The 24332-nt window shown below is 47.2% G+C and overlaps 1 protein-coding gene across 3 annotated transcripts in view; it reads left to right on the top strand.

Moving 5' to 3' along the window:
- Window positions 1-24332, top strand: part of PHC1 (polyhomeotic homolog 1) — a 1492233-nt gene that overhangs the window by 580369 nt on the left and 887532 nt on the right. The window lies entirely within an intron of this gene.

Genomic DNA, 24332 nt, shown 5'->3' with positions numbered 1-24332 from the left:
CAGCCTGGGACCTTAACTTTGTATTGGAGAAACTCACTCTACCTTCTTTCGAGACAGCTGCTACTGCAGACTTAAAATTTATTTCTTAGAAAACAGCTTTCCTTTTAGCAATCATTTCAGCTAGAAGGGTATCTGAATTACAGGCCCTTATGGCAGTGGAGCCTTTCATCATCTTTCATGTGGGCAGGGTGTCACTCAGAACCAATCCATCCTTCATGCCCAAGGTGGTATCCAGTGTGGCTCTTAATCAGTCCATTCATTTGCCAACCTTCTTTCTCAATCCAAAGAACAAAAGGGAACGGATTCTGCATTCCTTGGATGTGCATAGACAGTTTTCAAAACAAACCATTTCTAAATGGATAAACCATTGCATTCATTTCTGCTATAAGCACCATGGAAAACCTATCCCCCAGGGGTTCAGACCTCACTCCTCCATGGCTGCATCTACTTCTACAGCCTTTCTCAGGGGTGTTCCTACTAGCGACATCCTATAAGTTGCTACCTGGAGTTTTGTACATGCTTTCACCAAGCATTATCATTTGCCAATTTTCTTTAAATCCAGAGCTGGCTTTGCCACTGCAGTCTTGCAGGGCCTTATAGCTAGCCCTAATGCTATCTAAACAGCTCCTCCCAACCATAGCTTTGGGAATCTACCCAAATTTAATGACTGCAACAGTGAAACACTAAGAACATAGTACAGTTGTGTACACTTACCATAAATGTAGATGTTCGAGTGTATTCACTGTTGCAGTCCCTGTTACCCTCACTCCTGCCCCCTAACTTCTTTTGGCTATACCTCTACTTTCCTTTACTATGCTTAAAAGCCTTTTTGGTGTATTTACTTTTTTGTTGGAGGTATACCTTTGTGTTTTTATGTTTAATTGTTCCCCATTAGGGGAACACCTGACATCTGGGGCAAGAAAAACTGATCTAATGGCATTTGCTACATGTTTTATACCCCTGACGACCTGACATCATGGAAGAAGGGACAGCAACTGACACAGAACCCAAGACTTTGTTAATCAGGATGACTGAGGGCAACCTGCAGGCAGATTACCCAAATGTAATGACTGCAACAGTGAATACACTCGAACATCTACATTTATGGTAAGTGTACACAACTGTACGTTTGCCTCCTCCTAGAACTACCAATTGGACAAATTCTGCACAAGGACTCCCCATAAAGAAGCTTGTAAAGTGGATGCTCTGTCCTTCAGCTGGAAAAGTCTATCAGTTTATGCCTTTCCTTCTCTGCCTCTCCTCTCCAAAGTACTGCTAAAGATCAAACAGGACAAACCAAGGACGAAACTGATTGCACCAGACTGGCCATGCCGACACTGGTACCCCTTGCGCAGTGTGTCACTGCTGGCTCCGTGACATTTGCCTCAGACCCCTACACTGCTGTTACAGCAGGAGAGCCAGATTCTGCACCCTTAGCTGCAAACCCTGAACCTGGCAGCCTGGCTAATTACCTAATCTCTCTATCACCATCCCTCAGTAAACAAGTATTGGATGTCATTTTGGAGGCAAGGAGGCCTAGTACTAGTAAATCTTATGCTGAAAAGTGGAAAAGATTCTGTGCCTGTAACCAAACTCAAGGGATGGGCAGAACAGCACCCAGTTTACCTCAGATTCTTCAATATTTAACTGAGATGCTTCATAAGGTTCTTTCTTTTTCCTCCATCAAAATTCGCACCTCAGCCATTTCAGCTCATTTCAACACAGAACCACCCCTCTTCTCTCATCCACAGCTGAAAGCAGTTCCTCAGAGGGGCCAAAAACTTAAGACCACCCAGGAAAGCTCCAACTCCAGCCTGGGACCTTAACTTTGTATTGGAAAAACTCACTCTTCCTCCTTTTTAGCCAGCTGCAAGTGCAGAATTAAAATTCCTTTCTTGGAAAACAGCCTTTCTTTTAGCAATCACTTCAGCAAGAAGGGTATCTGAATTACAGGCCTTTATGGCAGTGGAGCCCTTTCATCATCTTTCATGCGGACAGGGTGTCCCTCAGGACCAATCCCTCCTTCATGCCCAAGGTAGTATCTAGTGTGGCTCTTCTGACTGCCCCTTTTGGGGGGGGGGGGGGAATTGTTCTTTATACAAAGAACTGGGAACTCATAACCCAGGACAAATGGGTTTTAAATATAGTGTCCCAGGGATACGGATTTCATTTTCACACGTTGCTAACACCAAACGGGTGGCCAGACCTGCCCCCAGATCAGTGGGTAGAGGCTCAAAAACAAGTAATTTCCATCTTAAACATGGGGGCTATTCAACCAGTACCAGAAGAAGAAGAGGGACAAGGTTTCTATTCCAGACATTTTCTGGTACCCAGAAGAGACAAATCATGGCATCTGATTCTGGACCTGTCTACTCTAAACACCTTTCTGAACATTCCAAAATTCAAGATGCTGACTCTTCACCAGTTACTCCCTATGCTAGGCAAGATGCCTGGTTGACAACTCTAGATTTAAAAAGAAGCATACCTGCACATCCCAGTGAGGGAATCTTGCAGAAGATACCTGCGCTTCAAAGCAGGCTACTTGCATTATCAGTTCTCTGCACTGCCCTTTGGCTTGTCTACTGTGCCCAGGATATTCACAAAGTGCCTGGCTCCAGTTATTGCATTTTGCAGGCAAAGAAATATTCAAATATATCCATACCTGGATGATTGTCTAATTCAGGCAGAAAACCAGGGCATTCTTCTAAGTCATCTGGTGTTTGTAAAAAGGGTTCTAACTTGTCTGCGGTACACCATAAAAGAAAATAAATCACAACTGGTACCCTCTCAACAGATTACATTCCTGGGTGCAAGCTTGAATACAGCTGCCCAGATGGCTTTCCGCAAGGTCATTTACTTCAAACAAGTGGCTCCAAAACTCTGCTATCTGCACAACAAATACTGCAAGCCTTGGGGTTCATGGCCTCTGCATTCGTCTAATTCCATATTCATGACTGCACATGAGGAAACTACAGTGGTACTTAAAAAGTCTATGGAGTCAACATTGTCACAGCTTGGAAACAATGATTCCTATCATACCTTGCCTACGCCTGGAATTTCTATGGTGGGCAGAGGCCTGCCACCAAAACAAGGGACTGCCATTCACACTACCCCCTGCCTCCCAAACCCTAACTACAGCTGCATCAGACAATGCCTGGGGGGCGCACCTGGCAGGGAAGTGCATTCAGGGCAAATGGAACCCAAATCAAATGCACCTACATATAAATCAAAAAGAAATGTTAGCTGAACAGAATGCTCTGACAGCCTTCAAGGACTACATTCTTCCAGGACAACTAATGGTAAAGACGGACAACACAACGGCTATGTGGTACATAAACAAGCAAGGGGGCTACACATTCTTACCCCCTCTGCAGACTGGCCATGGCATTGTGGAAAACAGCCTTGAGTTACCAAGTGCACGTACAAGTTAAATTCCTGCCAGGTAAATTGAATACACTGGCAGACGGACTAAGCAGAAATCTCATGGGCCCACATGAGTGGAAACTGGAACCATGGATTTTCAACATGTTGACAAGCAAATGGGGGAGCCGAGACATTGATCTATTTTCCTCCCCCCAGAACTACCAGTTGGACAAGTTTTGCACAAGGACTCCACAAAGAATTCTGGAAAGTGGATGCTCTGTCCTTCAGCTGGAAAAATCTATCAGTCTACGCCTTTCCCCTTCTGCCTCTGTTCTCCAAAGTTCTTTAAAAGTCAAACAGGACAAACCAAGAATGATTTTGTTGTTCCAGACTGGACACACCAACACTTGTACACACTCCTGCACAGTGTGTCGCAAATATCTCCATGGCACCTGCCTCTGACCCCTTCCTTGCTGTCTCAGCAGGAGAGCCAAATTCTGCACCCTCAGCTTCAACATTGAACCTTGCAGCCTGGCTAATCACTTAAATTCACCCTTATCACTCAGCAAACCTGTGATGGATGTCATCTTGGAGGCGAGAAGACCTAGTACTAATAAATCTTATGCTGACAAATGGAAAAGATTCTGTGCCTGGAACCAATCTTTAGGGATGAGCACAGCAGCGCCCAATTTACCTCAGATTTTGCAGTACTTAACTAAGATGCTTCACAAGGGCTTGTCTTTTTCCTCTATTAAAATCCACGCTTCAGCTATTTCAGCTCACTATAACATAGAACCACCCCTCTTCTCTCATCCCCTGCTCAAGCAGTATCTCAGAGGGGCAAAGAACTTGAAACCACCCAGGAGAGCTCCTACCCCTGCCTGGGACATTAACTTTGTTTTGGAGAAGCTCACTCTACCTCCTTTCGAGCCAGCTGCTACTGCAGATTTAAAATTTCTTTCTTGGAAAACAGCCTTCCTTTTAGCAAGCACTTCAGCTAGAAGGATATCTGAATTACAGGCCCTTATGGGAGTGAAGCCTTTCATCATCTTTCATGCTGACAGGGTATCTCTGAGGACCAATCTATCCTTCATGCTCAAGGTGGTTTCCAGTGTGGCTCTTAATCAGTCCATTCATTTGCCAGCCTTCTTTCCCAATCCACAGAACAAAGGGGAACGGATTCTGCATTCCTTGGATGTGCACAGACAACTTAGATCCTACTTGGACAGGACTAAATCTCGAAGAAAATCTGAACAATTGCTGGTAGCATTTGCTGCAGGGGCAGAGGGAAGGCTATTTCAAAACAAACCATTTCTAAATGGATAAGCCATTGCATTCATTTCTGCTTTAAGCACCATGGAAAAACCTATCCCCCAGGGGATCAGATCTCACTCCACCAGGGCTGCATCTATTTCTGCAGCCTTTCTCAGAGGTGTTCCTACCAGGGATATTCTAGAAGCTGCTACCTGGAGTTCTGTACATACTTTCACCAAGTATTATCATTTACCAATTTTCTCTAAATCCAGAGCTGGTTTTGCCACTGCTGTCTTGCAGGGCCTTATAGCTAGCCCTAATGCTGTATAAACTCCTCCTCCCAACCTTAGCTTTGGGAATCTACCCAAATGTAATGACTGCAACAGTGAAACCCGAAGAACATAGTACAGTTGTGTACACATACCATAAATGTAAATGTTCGAGTGTATTCACTGTTGCAGTCCTGGTTACCCTCCCCCCAGCCCCCTACTTTCCGCTGACCATACCTCTACTTTCTTTTATTATGCTTAAAAGCCTTTTTGGTGTATTTGCTTTTGGTTGGCGGCATATTTTTGTGTTTTTAATTTTATTTGCTCCCCATTAGGGGGCACCTGACATCTGGGGCAAGAAAAACTGATGTAATGGCGTCGGCTGCATGTTTTATACCCCTGACGACCTGACGTCACGGAAGAAGGGACAGCAACCGACGCAGGCCCCAAGACTTTGTTAATCAGGCCAACTGAGGGCAACCTGCCAGCAGATTACCCAAATGTAATGACTGCAACTGTGAATACACTCGAACATCTAAATTTATGGTAAGTGTACAGAAGTGTACTTTCTTTTCGCTGCGGACGGTCTGAAAAAAATGATTGTAGAGCAGGCCTGGTAGATACCTGATTCTGTTGAGCCAATCCCGAAGAGACCAGACTGTATTTTGTTAGCTCCCCAGGATCAGTAGAACTGGGCGAAAGGAGTACCAGTAGATGCCATGATGGTAGTGGCAGCCACCAAAACAGAATTTGATGATGAAAGTCCTACTATCTGTCCTGCTAATAAAGAGTCTAGGATGATGGAGAGATTCGAGAAGCCCGTATATGCTTCATTGACCTTCACATTAAGGTCCTTGAATTCCGTGGCACATTTCACAAGACTTCAACGAGATATGATAAAAGAACCATCAGATACTCTTGACAGGAGCAGTAGCTGAAGGGGTTAGAGACAAGGTAACTTCTCAGCTGGCAATTGTAGATTCTGTTTGCAATTTGTCCATGAAGCTGATTGGTCGTCCCTTGCGCTGCATGTACAGAGCAGCAGGTTCGGGCATGGCTATTAGGAGAAATGTCTGGATGTGCTTATGTGAATTCATAGAGATATTTAAGTCTTCTTTTATCAACGCTTCATTGATGGAACATCCCTTTGTGGCCCAAAAGTTAGACACCCTGGCCAGATGTGAGAAGGATGGAAAGACCCTTTCTGCCATGGGCGTATGGTTTTCCACTCCTGAACGGTGTTGTTCTAGGAACCAGAGAAGTAGGAAGCTATGGGTCAAAAAGTCCCAAGGGTCCTTCAAAGACCCGCGTGGCAATGACGCCCCCCCGGGGCAGAGGGGGGAGTGACAGTGGCAGATGCTGTGCATGAGACAAAGATGGCCTGCAAAGTCAGGGTTCCAGAGACTCTTTCCCTGGTAACTCTTATCAGCGTTCCTGAAAGGAGGTCCGATTTCCATCCTCTGGAGGCAGTTGGTGGATGATTATCCCTATACCTACCTTCCTTGCTCAAGCTAACAATAGACAATTGGGTGCAAAGGATCATCACCATAGATTTCATATCCCTTTCTTGGACGCACCCAAAAAATTGAAGAAAAATCCCAGACATCCCACCAAATCACAGGGATGCAGCAATCTTAGAAGTTCAAAAACTGCTGGGCAAAAGAATCATCCAGGCAGTTCCACCAGACCAGATAGGATCCGGGGTCTACTCAAGATTCCTTTTAGTGTCAAAGAAAATGGGGACTGCAGACCGATTTCTGGATCTCAGTCATTTGAACAAATTGGTTCGACAAACCAGATTTTGGATGATCATGGTTTAGTCTATACTTCCATTTTTGGAAAAAGACTATTGGATGTGCTCAGTACATCAAGACGCGTATTACCATATAAAAATGAACAAATTACCATATAAAAATGAACAAGGAATCCAAAAGATTCCTGCACTTCCGGCTGGGAGCCAGTCATCATCAGTTCAGGGCCCTGCCCTTTGGTCTCATCACAGCCCCCAAGGTGTTACCAAATGCATGGCAATGGTAGCAGCTCACTTCAGACTGCAATGATTCCGTGTATTTCCATACCTAGATGACTGGCTCCTCCCAGCTCCCACCAGGCATCTACTTTTGTTGGCAAGAGACTATGATGTCCTTCAAGGATGCATCTGCAGTCCTTACATATGGGTTGTCCTGCCTCAGGCAGCCCTTCGGTCGGCCGGATTCCAAATTTTGGGTCCGGCGTCAGCTGATGTCACCCTCTCCCCGACGTCAGAGCGCCCGGGGTATAAAAGCGTCAGCCGACGCCATCTTCCTCAGTCTTTCTTGCCGTGTGGTGCCCGAAGCAGAAGCAGTTCGCAAGTGCCGGTCGGCCAGCTCCTGTAACTTCAGCTACCGAAGACTTCAAAAGCTAAGTACCCCGTTGGGGGCTCTTTCTTGCCTCAGCCGATGTCAGATCAAACGCTTAAAGTTAATAATTGCTTAACTTGTGGGAAACAAATACCTCATAAGGATTTCCATTCTTACTGCCTCCCCTGCCTAGGCCCAGACCACGACGTCTCGGCCTGTACAACCTGTGCCTCCTTCAACCGACGCACTCTTAGACATCGGGCGGAGTTTGCAGAGGAATTTTTTGGGGCTAGTTACTGTTACAATATGCCGTCGGAGACTCCGACTTCTCATTTAACCAAAAAACGGAAGGACAAGGACCGACACACGCGGACCGTGGTTTCGACTAAAACCACGCCTAGGCCTACCGCCAGTGTCTCGGTCTTGGCTGAAACAGAGTCCTTGGTACTTCCGACCATCGAAACCGCACAACCGACAACCTCAGCCCCGGAGGCCTCTTCTGAGTCTGTTATAGAATTTCCCTCAGAAACCGGTGTTCCGGAAACATCCGACACCATTTCCCTAGACAAAACTACGCCAGCATGTGGAGCAGCCAGGCCTCCTGCATCCATGTCCATAAAGGCATTCACAAGGGCTAAAGCTGCTAAACAGCCAAAATCTCTGCCTCCCAAGGCTATTCCTCAGGGATCCACTACAGGTTTACAGATTTTAAGTTTAGCTGAGGACCTTATTTCCTTAATTAGGGGCTCTCAGCCACATCCGGACAGGGGCTCTCGACCTCCTCTAGACAAAAGGCCCAGGGTTGAGCCCACTGATCCCCAGTCCTCTGATGAGGCCTCAGATGGCTCTGCTCTTTCAGACTACCAGGAGGAGGCCTTCACGGCCTACGAGGATTCTGATGCAGAGGAATCCATTCCCTCTGCCTCTCCTCCTGAAGAGCTATCCTTTGGGGAGACCACTCCATGAGAGAGCATTTCAAATGGCAGGGCCAGGAATTCTCTGATTCCAGGAAGAGATTAAGGACTTTTTTGCATTTACCTCAGCATAGACCTTTGGCTATTCCTCCTGTTTTGAATGTCATTGTTGATGTGTACTCTGAGTCTAGCATTACCCCTGACTCCCTTCCTCCGGCTCCTGTCAAACCCGATAGGTACTACGGGGTCCCGGACTCGCATCATTTCCTTTACAAAGCCCACTCTGCTGACCCTGAAACTATTTCCCAGGGTCCTAAAGGGGTTGCATCTGCCACTACTAAAAATCCACTCCCCTCTGAAAGGGAGTCCAGGGCATTAGAGAGATGGGGTAAAAAAGTGTATACTTCTTCCACTCTTTCTATGAGGGCATTAAATTGTCAATTCCATATGATACTGTACCAAGAGTATTTGTTAGATGAATTGCATAAAAAACTGTCTTCACCTGAACCCCTAGATCGCAAGTCACTTCAGGATCTGGTACATAACTCCCAACAGGTTAGCAACCATTTCTTGCAGTGTGGTTATGATGCATTGGAAGCTTCATGTATGTCAGCAATGACAGGTGCAGTCATACGTAGGCATGCTTGGCTGAAGGAACAAACTCTGCCAGATCATGTTAAAGCAAAGCTTTTGGATGCGCCACTGGAAAAGCAAAGGTTATTTGGCTCCACTGCTCAGGAGGTCTTAAAGAAATGTGAGGAAAAGGCTAAATCTGTACAAACAGTCAAAGATTTTCTCCAGGTCCAACCACCAAGATTCAGCAGAAATTGGCCCTCTAAGAATTGGTCCTTTCCAGACAAAGAGAGATTTAAAAGAGGCAAGAACAGGCGTGCCAGAGGTAGAGGGCAAGCTAGAGGCTCCTACAGAGGACGTCAATGGCAGCCTCCTAACCAGTGAGGTAGTGCAGGACCTACAACTGCTCCACAAGGACAGACTCAATGACTTTACCTTGACCCCGCCAACCAGGGCTCAATTGGAAGCACCTTTGGGCGGAAAGCTATCTTTATTCTCAAAAAATTGCCACAGTATTACAAGGGACAAATGGACACTGCAAATAATAGACAAAGGATACAGGTTCCATTTTCATACATTACCAAAAAGAAAAGGCATGCCAAACCTGCCACCGAATCAAAGGGCAGAGGCTTTAAAACAAATTTCCAACCTATTGCAAATGAAAGCTATAGAAAAGGTTCCTCTCTCAGAACAAGGCCAAGGATTTTATTCCATACTATTCCTTGTCCCAAGAAAAGAAAAACAATGGAGGCCTATTCTCGACTTGTCCGCACTGAATACTTATCTCATTGTGCCAAAATTCAAAATGCTGACCCTACAGCAACTCCTTCCCATGCTGGGCAAGGGGTCTTGGCTGGTAACTCTAGACCTCAAGGAGGCATACCTGCATGTCCCTATCAGACAAAGTTGCAGAAGACACCTCAGATTTCTTGCAGGTTCAGAGCATTATCAATTCTCAGCATTGCCCTTTGGCTTATCTACTGCGCCCAGAGTATTCACAAAATGCCTGGCATCAGTAATTGCACACTGCAGACTTCAGGGGATTCAAATATACCCATATCTGGACGACTGCCTCATACAAGCGGACAGCCAACAAACTTTGGTAAAACACTTGAATTATGCCATCTGCCTACTTCAGGCTTTGGGATATACAGTCAACATTCACAAATCAAGACTTGTTCCATCCCAAAGGATAATTTTTCTGGGTGCGAAACTAGATACAACCATCCAAATGGCTTTTCTCACGGAAGAAAAACAGACAACTACCGGATTATTTCGAAAATCTGACAAAACAAACTCAGCTGACTGCAAGGAAAATCCTGCAGGCCCTGGGTTACATGGCATCTTGCATTCTTCTGATTCCACAAGCAAGGCTACATATGAGGAAACTACAATGGTACCTAAGGAGTTTATGGTGCCAGCACAGTCACAGCCTAGAAGCTTTGATACCACTCATTCCATGCCTTCAAAAGGAATTTCTGTGGTGGGCTCAAGCAAGCCAGTCAAACAGGGTCTGCCCTTCAGCAAACCAGTAATCAGCCAAACCATTACAAAGGACGCTTCAGACCATGGATGGGGAGCACACATGGAGGGCAGATGCATCCAAGGACTATGGTCACAGAAAGAATTGCGCATGCACATAAACCAAAAGGAAATGCTGGCGGCGATGCATGCAATTGAGGCCTTCAAACATTTTCTGCATCAAGGACACCTGCTAATAAGGACAGACAATACCACAGTTATGTGGTACATAAACAAGCAAGGAGGTACCCATTCCTACCCTCTTTGCAGGCTGGCAATGAATCTTTGGGAACTTTCCCTAAAAATCAATATAGAGCTGCAATCCCAGTTTGTGCCAGGAAAAGACAATATACTGGCGGACAGCCTAAGCAGAAATATCATGGAGCCACACGAATGGATGCTGCACCCAGACATCTTCCTTCAGATAACACAATCATGGGGGAGGCCGGACATAGATCTTTTTGCCTCCCACCACAACCATCAGCTGAAGAAATTCTGCTCAAGGGCATACCACCCACAAGCATGGAAAGTGAATGCTCTCTCTTTCAGCTGGAATACTCTAACAGTGTATGCATTCCCACCTCTTCCATTAATGACCAAGGTCTTACTGAAGATCAGGACAGAGCAGCCCAAAGTGATTCTGATAGCTCCGGACTGGCCCAGACAACACTGGTACCCACTGTTAAGGAGCATGTCACGCATGAAACCGTGGCCTCTACCACAATGGCCACTTCTGACACAGCACAATTACAAAACTCTGCACTCCAGCCTGAAAACCTTGCAGCTGACAGCCTGGAGAATACCTTGACTCCTCACTAGGATAAGCTATCCAAGACAGTGAAGGACATCATCATGGAAGCTCGCCGGCCTTCCACAAGAAAGGCATATTCAGCAAAATGGAAATGATTTCGCACTTGGAACACCACAAAGGGCCTAGATGCGACAGTGATGAACTTGGCACATATCCTGGAATACTTGGCAGAAATGCTCCACAATGGCCTTTCTTACTCTTCCATAAAAATTCATGCTTCAGCAATTTCAGCAGAATACAATACCGATCCACCTGTCTTCTCTCATCCTCTCCTAAGGCAGTTTCTAAGGGGAATTAAAAACATCAATCCTCCAAGGAAACCACCAGTGCCTACATGGGACCTTAACTTCATGTTGGAAAAATTAACTCTACCTCCCTTTGAACCAGCAGCATCTTCAGAAATACAGTACCTGTCTTGGAAGACTGCCTTCCTTCTGGCCATAACCTCAGCAAGAAGAGTATCTGAGTTGCAGGCCCTCATGACAGTACAATCATTTCTTAATGTTAAGTTGTCAATCTTGCCTTCATTCTTGCTGGATGGGTTCGGAGCCGATCCTCGGCTCCGACTCGGCCACTCTAAAAGCTCGAGGGCTAGTTCCACCGGCTCAAGGCTCCCCTATATCCCACAATGCTAGGCGCTAACTCCTCAGATCTTGTTTGCCGCTACAGCGATCGAGGTGCGTTCTTTCCGGCTCAGGTTAGTTTTGTTATAGAAATTCGTTTTCTTAGCCTTTTTCCCCTTTTTTCAAGTTAGTTTTTTTATATAGAGTTATTGTAAAGTAGTCTATCCATTCCCGGTTAATTTCCACCCCCTTTTTCCAAAAAACTATAGAAATTTTCCCTCTGGCCTTAGGCCCAGTCCCTCCCTTCCTAGTAGTGAGTGACTATGTTTTGTAGGGATTTTATTAATAATTATCTTTAACTTAATTTAAGTTAGTTTAATTATATTTTAAGTGTAATCGGTGTGTGTGTTGTGTGGTTACACTTTCCCCTTAGATATGTCTAAGGAATCAAAGGTCTCAGGCTTTAAGAAGTGTGACTCGTGCTGTCACAAGATGTCTCTGACAGACGGTCACACTTCTTGTGTGTACTGCCTGGGACCTTTGCACCTGCAGGACTCATGTGCTGTTTGCCATGGCTTCAGCCCTAGAGTCCTGCAGGAGCGAAAAAATAAACTCATTTTAAGGGGTTTATTGAAGCCTGAGGGTCCCTCGACTCAATCATCGGGGAAACCCTCTAAGCCTTCCAGACCTTCGGCTCCAGCCTCTGAGCCGTCTTCTGGAGGTCCTAAGGCTGTTTGAACATCGGCTCCGGCCGGAGCCGATGAATCTCGAATAAAAGCCCCTACGGTGTCCTCTGCTCTGGCTGGAGCCGAGGAAGACATAACTGAGTCGGCTCCGATCAAGTTGTCGGAACCGACATCTAGAAAACGGCCCCTTTCTCCATCTATCGGCTCGGTTCATTCGGCTCCAGCATCTCTTTTGCTGTCTGAACGGAGCCATAGATCCCACTCTTCTAGGTCTTCCAGGTTATCGGACCATGACCTTCAGAGAGTAGTGAGTCGACTTCTTAAGTCCGAGGCACTTGCCCAGATGCTTCAAAGTCTGACTCAACAGTCGAGAACGATTCCCATCACTCAAAATGTTCCTCCTCTCGGAGCCGGGGCGTCTCGGACCCGAGACTGTGGTGGCGTTGGAACCGATACCTTTGTCTTCGGTTCCGTCGTCTGCTCCGATGTCTTCCTTGGAAGAATCTCGGTGCCGGACTTCCCTCGTCGGCTCCGAGGGGGCGAGTGGCATCGGACCCTTGCCCGACCCCGCTCTCCCTCTTGGTGCTTCGGCGCTGGTGAGTTCGGCTCCGACATCGGCCTCTGAGCCATCACTGTCGGTGCCGGGGGAGGTTTTCAGTTTTTCGGAACGGAGACCTCCGGCTCTGCCTGACAGGGGTGCCTTCGAGGTCATGAGGAGCGTGTTAGAACCAGGTTCAACTCCACAGTCGGCTCCTTCTGCCCTTCCCCCCATGGTGCCTCCGGTGATTTCTACTCACTCTCTCATCCCCGACCGTAGAGAGCCAGCTCCTCAAGTTTCCCCAGTGGGGATCTCCTCCTCTTCCGAGGCCTCTCCTGATCCTGTAGGAGAGCTCACTAGGAAGAGGCAGTGCAAGAGGAAGCACATTGACTCCCCTGAGTCTGTCACCTCTGACATTGATTTAGAGGATTCTGAAGGTTCCCCTCGTTCCCCCTCTGAAGATGTCTCCTTTGTATACATCCTTGAAATCTTAAAACAGAGGGGGAATTGGCCATCCCCTCAACCCTTCAGAGGATGAATCAGTGTATCTTGAGGCGTTTGGCTCTCGCCCTTCCACCTCCTGGGTGTCCCCTCCCTTTGACCCCCTTATGCAAGTGGTGGCAAAGAAGGCTTGGGCGGCTCCTGATTCAGTGGAACCCACCCCCAGGAGACCATCAAAATTCATAACGACCCCCAAGGACAAAGAATTTTTGACCATAGGCGTCTCTGTTGATGCTATGGTGGTGGCTGCGGCCACCAAGAAGGAGTTAGCTGATCCTTCGGTGCCTGTTCATCCTCCTAACAAAGAGTCTAGGTCGATGGACAGGTACGGGAAGCGGATGTTCTCGTCAGTGACCTTTACTATGAGATCGCTGAATTACCTGTGTCATTTCACTCGTCTTCAGAGGGATTTGCTCAAGGAAGCGAGTGAAATGTTGAAGGACCCAACAGCTGCGGGTTTTCAGGATAGGATGAACTCTCAGCTGGCAACCCTTAATTCTATAACTAACTCCTCCATGCGCCTCCTTTCATATGCGGCGGATGGAGCAAGTAGAGCGGCAGGTACAGGTGTAGCCTTGCGTAGGCACCCCTGGATGCGGCTATGTAACTTTGCGGACCCTTTCAAGGCGTCCTTCACTAATTTCCCCCTTTGATGGACCATCCCTCTTTGGTCCTCAAGTGAAGGAAACCCTGACTAGGTGCGAGACTGATGGCAAAACTCTCTCTGCCGTCGGAGTCCGTTTTTCTACTCCTTCTAGACCTTACCCCAAAGGCCAGAAGGGGGGAAAGATGTGGTTCCGCAAACAGTCTCAAGGAGATTTGCCGGACGCACAGAGTCGATTCCCCTCTAGAGGCAGAGGGGGGAACAATAATGGTAGACGCCGTCCTAGAGGCAGAGGGGGCCCGCAGAATCAGGGCAGTCGAGAATCCTTTTCCAACAAGCCCTTTCAGCATCCCTGAGGTGTTGCCCGACTGTCCACCTTCGAGGCAGTCGGGGAAGATTGTCACTGTACCCAGAAGCCTGGCTATCCCTAACTCAAGACAAGTGGGTACAGTCTATCATTTCCGAAGGCTACAGAATCCCTTTCCTTTTCATTCCGAAGCAATCCAAAAAATCCCTTCCAGACGTTCCACCCAGTCAAAGGGAACAAGCAGCTTTAGAAATTTCAAAGCTGCTCGCAAAAAGAGCCATTCAACCAGTTCCAGCAGACCAAACAGGATCCGGAATCTACTCCAAATTCTTTTTGGTTCCAAAGAAAACAGGGGACTGGAGACCCATTCTGGATCTCAGCAACTTGAACAACTTTGTCAAGAAAACAAAGTTCCGGATTGTCACGCTGCAGTCCATTCTTCCCCTTTTGGGGTGGGACAACTGGATGTGCTCGATAGATCTCCAGGACACGTACTATCACATCAGAATGAGTCGACGCTCCAGGAGGTTTCTCCGCTTCAGGCTGGGAACCAGTCATTTTCAGTTCAGAGCCCTGCCCTTTGGTCTCACTACAGCCCCCCGAGTGTTTACCAAATGCATGGCAGTGGTAGCCTCTCATCTGAGGCGACAAGGATTCCAGGTGTTTCCTTATTTAGACGACTGGCTCCTTACAGCCCCCACCAAGCATCTTTTACTTCTCACCAGAGACTACACCTTTCACACATGTCAGGCACTAGGCATTTCAATAAACTATGAAAAGTCTGTCTTGTCGCCTTGTCATGTTATTACCTTCATAGGCACAAATCTAGACACAGTCAATATGTCAGCCAGACTCACAGAGCAGAGAATAGCAGACATACACAGGCAGGTCTCTCTTGTCTTGCAGAGCAACAAAGTCAAAGCCAGACTGATCCTGAAAGTATTAGGAATTATGGCGGCGGCCATCCCCCTTCTACCATTAGCTCGCTTCCATATGAGAATTTTACAATGGATGCTTTTCACACAATGGTCTTACCAAAGGCTTCCAATGTCCCATCCTATTCGGATAACTCAGTCGTGCAAGAATCACCTCTCTTGGTAGATCAAATCTCCCCAGCTCCTCCTAGGAAGACCTTTTGTCCCTCCCCCTCCGGTTGCTACAGTGACAACGGACGCCTCCCTGATCGGGTGGGGAGGGCATTACCAGGGCAGGACAGTCTAGGGCATGTGGCAACCATTCGAGTGCCACTTGCACATAAACGTCCTAGAGATGAGAGCAGTGCTTCTAGCATTGCAAGCTTTACAAGACTCTCTTCCCAAGGGAACTATAGCAATTCAGACAGACAACATGTCTGTAGTGTGTCTGTAGTGTGGTACATCAACAAACAAGGCGGAACCAGATCTTACCCCCTATGTCGAGAGGCTCTCAGACTGTGGCAATGGGCGATTTCTTCTCAGCGATTTCTGTTAGCAATGCACATCCCCGGGAAGTCCAGTGTGATTGCAGACAGATTGAGCAGAGCTATTCTCATGCCTCATGAGTGGTCTCTGAAGAATTCAGTGTTGGAGAAAGTTTTTCGAAAGTGGGGACGGCCTTGCTGCGACCTTTTCGCTACTTCCCAAAACAGCAAGTGCGACGATTTTTTCACCCTCTTTCCCCAACCAGGCCATCCCAGCAGAGACGTTCTAGTGCACGTTTGGCCCCGGGGACTTCTGTATGCTTTTCCTCCCTTCCCACTGATATCTCAGCTGATACAAAAAGCCATCGCTCAGGAAGCTTCCATGATCCTCATTGCCCCTTACTGGCCTCGACAGGTTTGGTTCCCATTTCTCCACCGTTATCTGTTGGAGCAACCTTGGCATCTGGACCCAGTTCCAGACCTCTTGACCCATCAGTCGGGTCAGTTGCACCACTCCCTTCCTTCTCTGAACCTCACAGCGTGGTTCCTCCAATTCCAACTTTAGCCAGGCTTCCTCTGATATCTCACTCAGTTAGAGATATCTTGATAGCCTCTCACAAATCTTCCACTCGGAAGATTTATCATAACAAGTGGAAACGTTTTTCCTATTGGGCGCAGTCAAAGAATATAGATCCTTTCACTGCTTCCATTCAATCAGTTCTAGACTTTCTAGCCAAATTTTTCCATTCAGGTTCATCTCCATCTACCATTAGAGTTCAGTTGGCAGCAATTTCGAACTTTCATGTTGGAGTCTCAGAGTCCTCCATTATGTCTCACAAACTCTGCAAAGCCTTTTTAAAGGGAGTTTTTCTCCTCAAACCACCCATCAGAGATCCTCCTCCCCAATGGGATCTCAGCTTGGTTCTGACGTCCTTAATTCTTTCCCCCTTTGAACCTGCGGCTTCATCTTCAATAAAGTTACTTTCTTGGAAAACACTCTTTTTAGTAGCTATCACTTCAGCTAGAAGAGTCTCTGAACTCCAACTCCATGCTCTGTGTTGTCGACCCCCTTATCTTGTTTTTCATAAGGATAGGTTGTCCTTACGTACTAACCCGTCTTTTTTGCCCAAGGTAGCTTCACTGGCAAATTTGAATCAAACCATTGAACTTCCTGTTTTCTTCCCAAATTAGTCTAATAGGTCAGAACAAAAGTTACACTGTTTAGATGTTCATCGCCAACTTGGGTACTATTTAGACAGGACCAAACAATTCAGGAAATCTGACCAACTGTTTGTTTCTTATGCAGAAGGAAGAATGGGCCTTCCAGTTTCTAAAGTGTCTCTCTCTAGATGGCTTACTGCTGATTACCCTAGTGTATGAGATAAGACATCAACAGTTGCCATCCAAACCCAGGGCTCATTCAACTAGAGCTTTAGCCACTTCCATAGCTTTCCAAGATAGGCTGCCTATTGATTCAATTTGTTCTGCAGCTACTTGGGCTTCTCCCCATACCTTCATTTCTCATTATAAGTTGGACTTGGCCTCTAGAGACCGAGCCAACTTTGGTTCCACTGTACTCAAGAGTCTGTTCCGATAGGCCACCCGGGACAAGGTGCTAGGGACGCGGTCCCATCCAGCAAGAATGAAGGCGAGATTGACAACTTAACATTTAGAAGTTATGTGCCTACCATAACGTTCCATGTTAGTTGTCTTCTTCTCGCCTTCTTTCTTGCGTCCCACCCTCCTTCCCCCTAGCCAGGACAGACCTAGAGGAGTTTTTCTTTGTTCCTTATGGAATTTTCTTGCTGGCCTTAGCTTTCAAATGAGATCTGAGGAGTTAGCGCCTAGCATTGTGGGATATAGGGGAGCCTCGAGCCGGTGGAACTAGCTCTCGAGCTTTGAGTGGCCGAGTCGGAGCCGAGGATCGGCTCCGAACCCATCCAGCAAGAAAGAAGGCGAGAAGAAGAAAACTAACATGGAACGTTATGGTAGGTACATAACTTCTAATTTTTCATCAGGACAGAGTTTCACTGAGAACCAATCCTTCATTCATGCCAAAGGTGGTATCCAGGGTCTCACTGAACCAAGCTATTCACCTGCCTACCTTCTTTCCAAATCCACAAAACAAAGGGGAGAAACTTCTGCATACCCTGGACATTCACAGACAGTTGCGCTACTACTTGGACAGAACTAAGACTTACAGAAAAACTGACCAGCTATTTGTAGCATATGCTGCTGGTGTACAAGGAAAAGCAATTTCCAAACAGACAATTTCAAAATGGATAGGGAATTGCATTTGATTCTGTTACTCTTTTCATGGCAAAACCGTGCCAGCTAACATTAGACCTCATTCCACCAGAGCCACAGCCTTCTTAAGAGGGGTGGCTACCAAGGACATTTTAGAAGCTGCTACATGGAGCTCCGTGCATACATTTTCCAAACATTACAACTTACCCTTCTATTCCAGATCCAGAGCAGGCTTTGCTACGGAAGTCCTGCAGGGCATTTTAGCTACACCATCCCTTTCTTAGATCCTGCCACCCCCAGCTTGGCTATGGTATTCTACCCATATGTAAGGACTGCAGATGCATCCTTGAAGGACATAGTACAGTTTTGTACCTACCATAAATGTAGATGTCCGATAGGTATGCATCTGAAGTCAGGTTTACCCTCCCTCCTTCCCCTCTGTGGTATTTCCTGGGTACTTCTCCCTCTTAAAGCTAGCTGGGGGTATCTATTATGGTGTATTTGTTTTATATTACTGTGCATGTTTGGAATTTTTGCATCTCTCCAAATTTAGCCTTTCTTAGAGGGCACCTGGCATCTGGGGCAAGAAAAACTGAGGAAGATGGCGTCGGCTGACGCTTTTATACCCGGCTCTGACGCCGGGAGAGGGCGACATCAGCACGCCGACCCAGACTTTGGAATCCGGCCGACCGAAGGGCTGCCTGAGGCAGGACAACCCATATGTAAGGACTGCAGATGCATACCTATCGGACATCTACATTTATGGTAGGTACAAAACTGTACTTTCTTCAAACTTGTTCCTCTTTTGAACCTTTTGCAACCTGCGATCTGAAGTTTTTTTTTATCTTGGAAAACATTATTTCTGACAGCAAAAGGAGGATATCTGAGCTGCAGGCTTTATCTTGCAAGCTTCCATGCCTTATTTTCCATAATGACAGGGTTTCCTTGTGAACAAATCCTTCATTTCTGCATAATATAGGGTCTGAAAACAATATTAATCAGACTATTCAACTTCCAGTTTTCTACCCTAACTTCTCGAACAAGGGTGACTATTGTCTACATTTACGAGATGTGCATAGACAATTGTGATTTTTACCTTCACAGAACAAAGAAAATTAGACCAGTTGATTGTTTCCTTCTCTTCTGCTACTATGGGAAAACCTGTTTCTAAAGCTACTCTATCTAAATCGTTTAAAGACAATAACTTTCATTTATAACAAAAAGAAAGTGCAACTACCAGGATTTGTTAAACCACATTCAACAAGGGCAGTAGCCTCTTCTGCAGTCTTTCATTCCAGAGCTTCTGTTGATGATATTTGTGCAGTGGTTACCTGGGCTTCCCCTCATACCTTTGTTACTCTTTACAAGCTGGATCTGATCTCTAGGGGATGAGCGTCATTTGGCTTGTTGGTGCTCAGGAGTATTCCTCTGGATTTAGGTAGCTGAAGACTCTGTCCCACAGTCAATGATTAAGTGAAGATTGACAACATCAGATGAAGAATTTATGATGTTATGTAGTCCTACCTCGCCTACATTCTTCACTTGTGGGTTCGGAGCCGAATGTCGGCTCTGACACGGCCTATTTACTAGCTCGAAAGTCTTTATTGGCTGGGCTAAGATGGTATCCCACAATACACTGCTCCACATCACCAGATCTCATTTGCTGCTTGTAGAGCTTGGACGTGGTCTCGACTTGGCTGTGGCTAAGTATTGCTAAAAAAACTCTTTCTTGTGAACATTTTTGGCCAATTGTGTTTATACAAATAGAGTTGTTCATAGTGTTGTTGCTGCATTACTTTTTGTAGGTTGCGAGTGTTTTTGTGTGTGATATTCCTTACTCCCTCGGGCTAGGCCTGTTTAAGTTAGAGGACCTAGTCCTTCTGGTGTTTGTCTGGCTGTCTTTAGTTGCGTTTCTCTTAGTTTAAGTTGAGAACCGTTTTATTTAGAGGTTCTCCCCTGTGCCTTGGTTGTTGATTTTACTTGTTCACCGGTTTCTGTGTTAGCGATTTCCTGCCTTTCGTCAGTAGCGGCTGCTGCAATTGTTGGCTTGGCATGTCTAAGGAACAAAAAGAGCATAAGCCCTCGGGCTTTAAAAAGTGTACTACGTGTGCCTATAAAATGTCTATCACAGACGGACATTCGGTCTGTGTTTACTGTCTTGGAGCCATCCACTTTTAGGACTCGTGCAGTTTCTGCCACGCCTTTAGTCCTCGGGTGCTCCAAGAGAGGAAAAACAAATTGATCCTAAAGGGACTGCTAAAACCGTCCTTTGAGGAGGATTTAGGTTTGGCTCCCAGCTCCCAGTCAAAGTCTAAATCCTCCAAATCCAAGAAAAGGTCTCCGGCTCCATCTATTGCTTCGGAGCCACCTAGTAAAATTACCATTGTCGAGTCTGCTTCCTCGGCTCCACCGGCATCAGGGCCGCAGGAGGTAGCTGTGTCGACTGAGTCTGCGTCTGCTCCGATAATTTTGGAACAGATTCGGAGCCGGTCGCCAAGTTTGAGGCAAGGTTCTCCAGATAGGAGGTCTAGGTCTCCATCCATTTCCTCCAAATCCTCCAGGCTTTCCGATTTGGATGTAGATAGGTTGGTGCAGAGGCTACTACAGTTGGCAAAACCTTTCTCGGCTCCAACCCAGTCGGCTCCGGAGCCAGCTCTGTTAGTTGTTCCTGCTATTCCTCCTCCGAGCACATCCTTGTCGTCGGAGCCGGTAAGCTCCGCTCCAAGGGACGTTCCTGCGCCGGCTCCAATCCCCCAGCGGGGTTTATCGGTGCCCGCATCGGCTCCGACCTTGTCAGTTCCGTCCACAGGGTTCGGTACTCGGGTCTCCTTGGTTGGGCCTGAGGGGGGACGCCTCGGAACACCCTTCGGTTCCAAGCCTCCCTCTCTGTGCCTCGGCTGCGGGGACACCGGTCCTGGTCATGGCCTTGGAAGGCGGTCGGTCCTCCGATTCGGGAGGTCCCGCCTTCGTGGCTATGTGGAGCGTGTTGGCTAGGTCAGCTACTTCTCTCGGATCAGTTCTTCCATCCCCCACAACACCGGCTAGAGCTTCTGACACCCACCTATCCTTGGATAGCAGAGTGCCAGGGCCTAAGGATACCCCCATGAGTGGTCCCCTTCTTTCTGAGGGGCCCTCGGAGCCTGTGCCTGAGGAACCTCCCAGAAAGAAATCGTGCAAGAGGAAGCACATAGACTCCCAGGACGGGTCTCTCACTTCTGATACTGACCTCGAGGAATTGGCAGGGTCCCCTAAGTCTTCCTCTGAGGACGTTTTGTTCTCCGATATCCTGTAGATCTTGAAACAGAGGAGACTGGCCCTCCAAACTCCCCTCTGAGGAGGAGTCAGTATTCTTTAAGGCCTTTGGGGCTCAGCCCTCCACCTCCTGGGTGTCTCCACCCTTCGACGAGCTCCTGGACCTTATTTGTCGGAGGGTGTGGGAGACTCCTGACTCTGTGGAGCCTGTTCCTCGACGCCCCACAACATTTTTGTCTGGTCCCCAAGGGAAAGAATTTTTAACAAAGGGAGTCCCGGTAGATGCTATGTTGGTGGCGGCTGCCACACAGAAGGAAGTTGCGGGGCCTTCCTCTTTGGTCCATCCTCCTAACAAGGAGTCTAGGACTATGGATCGGTAAGGGAAGCGTACACTGTCTTCAGCAACCTTTACCTTGTGGTCACTGAATTATTTGTCTCATTTCACTCGGCTCCAGAGAGATCTCCTTAAGGAGTTAGGAGATACTCTAACGGGTAACGTGCCTGAGGTGGTGGCTCAGACTGTCAACGCTCAGCTCTCTACCCTCAACTCCATCGCTAACTCGTCCATTCGACTGATTTTGTACGCGGCCGAGGGAGCTAGTAGGGTGGCCCTCAGGAGGCAAGCCTGGCTACGCCTGTGTCACTTTGCTGAGGCCTTTAAGTCTTCCTTTACTGATGCCCCCCTTCGATGGTTCTTTCTTCTTCGGGACCAAAGTGAAAGACACACTCACCAGGTGCGAGCAAGAGGGAAAGACCTTGTCTGCATTGGGAGTCCATTTTTCCCTCCCATCGAGACCTTATCCCAAAGCTCAGCGAGGGGGAAAGATGTGGTTCAAAAAATCACAAAGATCTTTTCCTACTGCACAGGGTGACACCCCCCCCCCCGAGGCAGGGGAGGGGGGTCATATTCGGGTAGATGTTGCCCCAGAGGCAGAGGGGGCCCCCCGCAATTCTGGGGACTGCGATTCCTTTCGCGGTTCCCCATACTCTCATTCCTGAGGGTGTGCCCGGCTGTGCTTCTCCGGAGCCAGTCGGGGGTAGAATTTCCCGGTATCCGGAAGCCTGGGTCAGCATCACCCAGGACAGATGGGTATTAGGGATAATCGCTGGAGGTTACACCATCCCATTTCACTCCACACCCCCTCCAGTCAAAAGGATCCCAGACGTTCCACCCAGTCAAAGGGGTCATGCAGCAACAGAGGATGTTCATTGTGTTACCCTGCTGCAGGCATCACACTTGGGGTTATCCTGTCGTCAGGCGGTCCCGCAGTCGGACAGATTTCCAAAGTCTTGGTCCGACGTCGGTTGCTGTCGCCTCAACCCTGACGTCAGTGCGCCAGGGGTACATATCTTGCAACCGACGCCATTTTCTTCAGTCTTTCTTGCCGCGCGGTGCCCGAAGCAGAAGCAGTTCGCAAGTGCCGGTCGGCCGACTCCTGAGATTTTCGAATTCGAGTTTCAGACCGAAGTCTTCTATAAAGCTAAGTACCCTGTTGGGGAAACTTTTCTTGCCTCAGGTCGATGTCAGAAAAAGTTATCAATTGTATTTCTTGTGGGTAGCAAATACCTCATAAGGATTTTCATTCTTATTGTATACCCTGCCTAGGCCCTGATCACGACGTCACTTCTTGTCGTTTTTGTGCTAGATTAATAAGCACACTATTAAAAGACGATTTGATTTTGCACAACACTTTTTTGGCAGAAAATTTAATTATAACATGCCGTCGGAGCTACCGACTACCGGCGTGCACAAAAAACGCAGGGATAAGGATCGACAGCACAGGCCTAAGCCTGATTCCGAGGCCTCGGTTAATCCGGTCTCTGGTTATCTGTGAGACTCCGACGCAGCCTCTGACTACCACAGTTGAGGAATCCGAGACCGCTACGGATATTTTGACGGAATGTACTAGGCCGACGCAGCCTTTTACTTAAGGCCCTACCGACGACTTACCTTCCAAGGATGCCGATACTTCTGAAACACCTTCGCTTTCTGAAGGCGTTTTCAGACCGACTACTCTTACAGTCAAAACGTTTTCAAAATCGAAGATTCCTTCCAAATCGAAAAAAGCTTCAATTCAGTCTCCTGTTCAAGGCCCTATGCCTAAGAAACAGATGCTTAAGATGGCTGAAGATCTGATTACTCTTATCAGGGGGTTCCCAGTCTCCTCCTGACAAAAGGCCTAGACAAGAGGAAGAATCTGCTTCCTCTGACCAACTGTCTATTTCTTCGGATTCCTCTGAAGACCAAGACTATTCTTGCTCTCCTTATGAAGATTCTGATGCTGAAGACTCTATTCCCTCAGCTTCCCCTCCAGAAGATTACTCTTGTGGGGAAACTTTACACACTATGAGGGAGCATTTTCACTGGGAAGGTCAGGATTACTCTGATTCCAAGAAAAGGCTCAGAGAGTTTCTTTTACTCCCCCAACACAGACCTCTAGCCATCCCTCCTGTTCTGGACATTGTGGATGATGTTTATTTAGAATCCAGTTTCAACCCTGACTCTCTGCCTCCTGCCCCGGCCAAGCCTGACAGATATTACAGAGTACCTGATTCCCATAAATTCCTTTACAAAAGCCCAGTAGCTGACCCAGAGACCATCTCCCAGGGTCCCAAGGGGGCTAAGGCTTCCATGGCTAAAAATCCAGTACCTTCTGAAAGGGATTCAACAGCACTAGACAGACGGGAGAAAAAGGTTTACACCTCAGCCACTTTAGCTATGAGAGCTCTAAACTGTCAATTTCATATGCTTAAGTATCAGCAATTTCTGATCTCTCAGTTAAAACAAAAGATAACAACTCTTCCTCAACAATCTGAATTGAAAGAAGTACAGGATTTGTTGCACGCCACCGAGCAGGTGGGTAAACATACCTTACAATGTGGGTTTGATTCCTTGGAGGCCTCCTGCAGAGCAGCGGTCACTGGATCAGTTATACGTAGGCATGCCTGGTTAAAGGAGCAGAGTCTGCCTGAACATGTTAAAGCAAAACTTCTAGATGCTCCCTTGCAGCAGGATTTTCTTGTTGGTGTTAAAGCAGAAGAAGTTTTAAAGAAAATGGAGAATAAGGCAAAATCAATGCAGACAGTCAAAGATTTCCTATAGGTACAACCCCCTCGCTTCAGCAGAAACTGGCCAACCAAAAATTGGTCCTTTCCAGCCACTGACCGGCCTCAGGGGGGTAAATACAGAT

The sequence above is a fragment of the Protopterus annectens genome, chromosome 8.part0 (genome assembly GCF_019279795.1).
Source record: "Protopterus annectens isolate FY-2018-M chromosome 8.part0, PAN1.0, whole genome shotgun sequence".
NCBI lineage: Eukaryota > Metazoa > Chordata > Ceratodontiformes > Protopteridae > Protopterus > Protopterus annectens.
Note: the sequence above shows the minus strand (reverse complement) of the source record. Positions and strands in the feature narration are given on the sequence as shown.